A 6,351-nucleotide genomic window follows, 5' to 3' on the forward strand; every position below is an offset into this window, starting at 1 on the left:
AATGAGAAAGGGTAGGACAGCGTAAATTAGATAGCAAGTCTTCTGATCTTGCTGCAAGTAATGAAGTACTGCCTACAAAATGTAAGGTGATTGTGTATATCAAGGTATTAACAGCATCACTTTCTGTATATATAACTTCTTGGTTTTGTTCATTTCTTCCAGTCCATTGTCTAGTATTGTTTAAAATCCTTTGTTTGGTGTCATCATCCACATAGAAGTCCCACCATCCTCTTAACCATCCTGTGAATCCATTAACTATTGCTTTGGCAACTTCTTGATCATGGTTTCCTGCCATAGGGTTTCACGGCTATTTGGATTAGGCCAATGTGTAGGTATTTGTAACTATTTTCTCTATGTTTTTCTATTACTTTTTTAGAGAGTAGGTGAAAGTCTTCTTGATTTTGCGTGACTGATAGACTTTCTTCTACAGTCTTGATGGCATATCCCATCTTAAGTTTGAATGATCCTTTGTTATAAACATCATGTATTGGTACCTTGGGAATATTCCAATTTTGTATATTCTCCTCAATATCATTTATGATTATCTGTTCTTTATTTTTTACTCTAAGTTTGGAAGATGAAGGTACAGTTTTACTAGTAAGATTTCTTATGAGATTTGCCATCCGTAGGTTGCGGATAATGACAATCTGGACATTCAGTGGCCTTAGCTTTTTTCCCTAAGCGGCTCTCCTGGCCTTGGCGGTACTTTTCGCATCGGCGTTCACTTGTCTCTTGTCTTAACTCTCGGACCAACTTTCTTGGTGGTCAATCTCACTTAATTTCTTATAGTAAAATGTCTCTTTATCTTACTTATGAGGTAAGAAGAACAGTTGTACAAATTCTACAGTTATAACTGTTTGCACAGTTCCACTGTGGAATAGTTCTTACTGTTGCTATTTGTCAGACAGTGTATCACTGTATGGCTCTGATACCACTTTGCGCCAGGATCTACAGCACTGTCTTTTGATTAGGTTTTATCTATTTTGATTGATTGCTTTTAGGTTTAAGTCTATGGAGATTTGACTATTGCGGATAACAGAGTTATAATAAGTAAATTTGACTATTGCGGATAACAGAGTTATAATAAATAAGTAAACAGCAAGCTGTTATATTGGATTAATGATTGTAAAATTCTGTAGTAATTTAGACAGATAGCTTTTGCTGATAAATTTCCTAATAAGATTCTTGATAAAACTGAATTACAAAGGTTTTTAGGATGCCTCACTGTATGGCTCTGATACCACTTTGCGCCAGGATCTACAGCACTGTCTTTTGATTAGGTTTTATCTATTTTGATTGATTGCTTTTAGGTTTAAGTCTATGGAGATTTGACTATTGCGGATAACAGAGTTATAATAAGTAAATTTGACTATTGCGGATAACAGAGTTATAATAAATAAGTAAACAGCAAGCTGTTATATTGGATTAATGATTGTAAAATTCTGTAGTAATTTAGACAGAATAATATGATTCCTATGAAAGGAATTATCGATATATCAAGTACAATCCACTGAGCGTAACTAGTATTACCTATTTTAATATTAAATAAGATTTTAAACTGCATAGAAGATTTTCTGGAAAATCACACTAACATCTTATTATCATTTACAGGGAATATTACAAGGAAATTTTACAGAGGAAATAAAAACAGGAAAGCAAGAAATAAAAACTAGAAATGCATAAACGAGAAAGAGAGCATAAGACTTACTGGGTACATATACAGTAACTGGAAAAGAGTTTCCAGTGGTGAGGACAGTAAGAAGGCAAATTATTGATATTGCAATCACACATTAAGAATGAGGTGAGAGAGAACCTGGTCCAGCTATGAGGGCAATGATAGCTGTGAATGAGAACAGTTGCAGGGTTCAAGTGTAGGTGTAGAGCGGTGATGTAGAACAGGTGCAAGTACAGGTGCAGGTATGGATGCAGAGCATAGGTTTAAATGATCTGAGGTTACAGGAGGTCTGAAGTTACAGAAGGTCTGAGGTTAGAGATTTTAGAGGCTTTTGTAAAGGTCGAGAGATTGATGAAGGCTTCGGGTAAAGTTGAAGGTTGAAGAAGGCTTCAGGTTTCGGGTAAGGTTGAAGGTTGACGAAGGCTTCAGGTTTCAGGTAAGGTTGAAGGTTGAAGAAGGCTTCAGGTTTCAGGTAAGGTTGAAGGTTGAAGGAAAGGTTTTTGCTCTGGAAGAGGAGAGGAGTGAGGCCCTGCCTTGAATGAAGGAGGTGCTTCCTTCTTATAGGAGTCGGAGGAGATTCTTTTGGCTTTACAGCTGGCCATTAGGTTAGAGGAGGACAACAAATGAGGTGGATAGCTTTGTCAGTAGAGGAAAGCAGCTGGCAAGAGGACAAATCAAGCAGATGCTCTTGTCGGCCATTGGTGATAAAAGAAGATAGCTGGCAACTGTTTTGCATAGGACAAAAAAGGAAAAGAGAGAGCATATGTGGATTGCATATGTGGACAAAGAGAAAGGAATCTTTGGTGCATATGGACAAAAGAGAGGGGCCCAGATGTCTGTGAATACGACAAGAGGAGGTGTCGGTGGTATATGACAAAAGTGTTAGTGGACAAAATATGAGCATAGGAGGATGCTGTAAAAAGTAAAATAAAGGTAAAGTAAAAAGTAAAGTAAACTATCTCGGCTCTTTTGGCCTTATTACAATGAGTGTCCTTCTTTGGTGGTAGGACCCATATTATCTTTCTTTTTGCAAGGTGATGATTATTGTTTTCATGGTCTCTGGCTAAACTCGTCCGGATCGTCTTCTTCTGGATCTGTTTCGTCTGGATCTGTTTCTTCTGGATTCTTTTGACTGAGCTGAAGATACCTATTGGTGTGTAGTGGAGAGGACTGAACTGTTTCTTCGGAAGATGTAGGTTTTCTTCCTGCTTCAGCAAATATCTCTTTCATTTGTTTTTCAAGTTCGTCCCTGGAAGCATGAGGGTTGGTTTGAAGCATGTTTCTCAAATAGGTAGGAAAGTCAAATGAAGTGTTTGGAGTATTTAGGTCTTTCTGGTATATAGGTGATTCAGGAGGTATTCTCTTTGGGGTGGCTTTAGTGAGATCCATTTGGAAGATATCCCACCATTTGACAGAGATGGTCTTTCCCAAACGAGGGATGTAAGTATAATCATTTGAAGTATTAGGGGAGATGGTATAATCCCATTTCATAATCCAAGGGATTTGGTATAAAGCCATGAAGTAAAGGTGAGTATCAACTGTATTATTGGTATTATTGTATTGTATAAATTGTTCCTGCAAATCCTTGAAAGCAGGAGGTAAAATCATAGCAGTTGATCCCCACACAAAAAACCAGTTTTGAAACAAGGTGGGGAATCTTTCGAAAATTGGTAGCTGGAACTGTAAATACCAGCTATGAGTATTGTTGGGGTTTTGGTAGTAGAAAAATTTATGCCAAGCTTCTATATACTCAGCGTATTTGAAATATTTGTAAGAAAATTCAGAATTTTGTAATTTCTTCCCATGTGCGGGATTAGAACCCCACTCAGTATAAGGAAGGAGCTTTTTTATCTGCACCTTGGAATAGGCTATGATTCTGGTGTTTTGTTGGAAATAATGGACAACAGAGATGGATCCTGTTTCCATTAGAATTGCTTCATAGTATTCTCTGGTCTTAACCCCATTGATAGGATTAAGATGATTTAATAGATATAATGGTGCGAGCTTGCTTGGGTCTATGTGAACCTGCTGATGCTCTATGGAAATATCTATTAGAAAGGCTCTTTCAATGTATTCAGATCTAGGAGTATTGGTAGGAAGAGTGGACTTGGATTGGGCAGGTGAAAAAGTAGGAGTTGAAGTACGAGCCTCTGGGTATGTTATTTGATGTACTGGTGATTGAGATGGTGAACGAATGTTCAGGGGTAAGGGTTCCCCTTCATATGGGACTAAAGAATTCATGGGTTGGTTTCCCCGGCGAGTATTGCCTCGGGAGCCCATATTTAAGGATGAAAGATCCTTATCAGAGAGATTATCTTGGAACAATTGAAGTGCAAGTGAAAGTGGTGATTCGTCGTTGGCGTCAGTGTTGCCCCCCCTGCAAAAATTCTCGGATTAGAAAATCGGGTAAAGAATTAGAAGACCCGGGAAGATGTTCAATGGAGAAATCAAAGGCAGAAAGTATTGCCTGCCATCGAGCAAATATTTGTTTGGAAATCAAATTTTTAACATCTTTTTGCAGAATATCTTTGGCTGCCTTGCAGTCTGTTCGTATAAGAAAAGGTTGGTTTAAAATGTCACTTTGGAATTTTGTGACACAATGAACAATGGCTAATAATTCTTTTTTAACCATTGAATAATTTAATTGGGTGGAATTCCAAGCCTTTGAAGTATATCGTATTAATTGTTCTTTGGAATCTATTTGTTGTTTTAATATACCACCAAGTCCTTTATCGGAGGCATCACATTCAATTACTTTGAAAGCAGTAGGATGAGGAAGAGAAAGGCATTCAAGGGTTTTTACCTTACTCTTTATTACCTTTATTGCTTGAGTATGGATGTCAGACCAAGGAGGAGGCTTCTTCTTGAGTCTATCATATAATGGTTTGGAATCCAAAGCAAGGTTAGGATAGAAATCACTTACGTAATTGAGGCATCCTAAAAACCTTTGTAATTCAGTTTTATCAAGAATCTTATCAGGAAATTTATCAGCAAAAGCTATAGATCTATCTATTGGAATAATAGTGCCATGGTGTATCATATGTCCTAAAAATCTAATATTGGTTTTGAAAAGTGTAACCTTTTTGGCAGAAACCACTAAGCCTGCTTGACTAACAGCATGGATAAATGTATTTATGTGTTTAATGTGTTGATCAATTGATTCAGAGAATATTAAGACATCATCAATATAAACGATCATAAAAGGGTAGTAAGAGTTGAAAACATCATTCATTATTTTTTGAAATTCTGATGGTGCATTTTTTAATCCAAAAGGCATTACATTCTATTCGTATTGTCCAAAAGGAACATTGAATACAGTCTTGTATTTATCTTGTTCCTGGATCTGGATTTGCCAGTATCCGGATTTCATATCAAATTTTGAAAATATGCAAGCCTGAGCAACTCTGTCTAATAAATCTTTTTTATTAGGTATTGGATATCTAATCCATTGTAATACTTTATTTAATGGTTTATAGTTTATTACCAATCTAGGAACTCCTCTTTCTTTTTCAGCATTTTTATTAACATAAAAAGCTGCACAGCTCCAAGGGGAAGAACTTGGTCTAATGAGCTTTCTCTGTAGGAGTTCTTCTATTTCTTTTTTACACATTTCTAATAAAACAGTATTCATTTGTATTGGCCTAGCTTTTGTAAGGATTTGACTTTCAGTGAAAGTTGGTTCATATGGCAAACTGATACTATGTTTTTTCCTATCCCAAAAAGCATTAGGATGTTCGTTACATATGGAGGTTTCTATTTGCTTTTGTATTGATTGAATCTTTTGTTGGATTGAAGGCATTTGTAACTGCTCTTCAATTACTTTGTATTTAATTTCTTGTTTAAGAGTGCAAAGAAATTTTTCTTTGCCTTGTAATTGGCTTTTGACATTATTTAATTCTTTTAGTTTTGGTTTATGTATGAAATTGAACTGTATTGGAATATTTTGAATTGTTGATGAAATTCCTTTTTCATCAATAGTTAGAGGATATAACAATGTTAGGAATGGAACTCCTAAGATTACTGATTGGCTTAATCCTTTAACCATGATGAATGGTGTATCAATACATTGATGATTGTTACATACAGAGGCGTTGGATAATTTATATTTAATAAATAACCTACTACTAGCTGCTGTATTTAATATTTGAGTAGTTTTGTCAAAATATTTGGAAGGTACAAGTCCTTCGTTTATGCAATTGAGATCAGCTCCTGAATCTATAAGGGCTGATGTTTCAAAACTATAATTTTTAGCAACAATGATTTTGACTTGAACAAACCATTTTTGTACAACTATTTTATTTATTAAATTAACTGAAGGAATTGGTACTGTTGGTATTTCACTAGTCTCTATGGGACCAGTAGTTTCTATTGGGTTATCTGTGATCAAATCATTGAATTCTATTTCATCTGTCTCAGACTCTTGTTGAGACATTTGTTGTAATTCTAATATTTGAATTCTTCCTTTCAATTGTACTATTTCTGATTTTATTTCTTTAATTTCTTTTTTGAGATCAGATATTGTGGGTTCTTTTTGAGAAGTATGTTGATCACTTACTCTTTTGATAATAGCAGAGAAATTATATTCATATGGATTTTTGATAATACGTGATTTTGATTTATTTTTTGTAATATTAATAAATTGGGTAATGATAGCTCTTTTCTCCTCAGGATCAGTT

This window comes from Amborella trichopoda, chromosome 10, assembly GCF_054954075.1.
Source record: "Amborella trichopoda isolate Santa Cruz 75 chromosome 10, AtrichopodaSantaCruz75HAP2 v2.0, whole genome shotgun sequence".
In the NCBI taxonomy this organism is placed as follows: domain Eukaryota; kingdom Viridiplantae; phylum Streptophyta; class Magnoliopsida; order Amborellales; family Amborellaceae; genus Amborella; species Amborella trichopoda.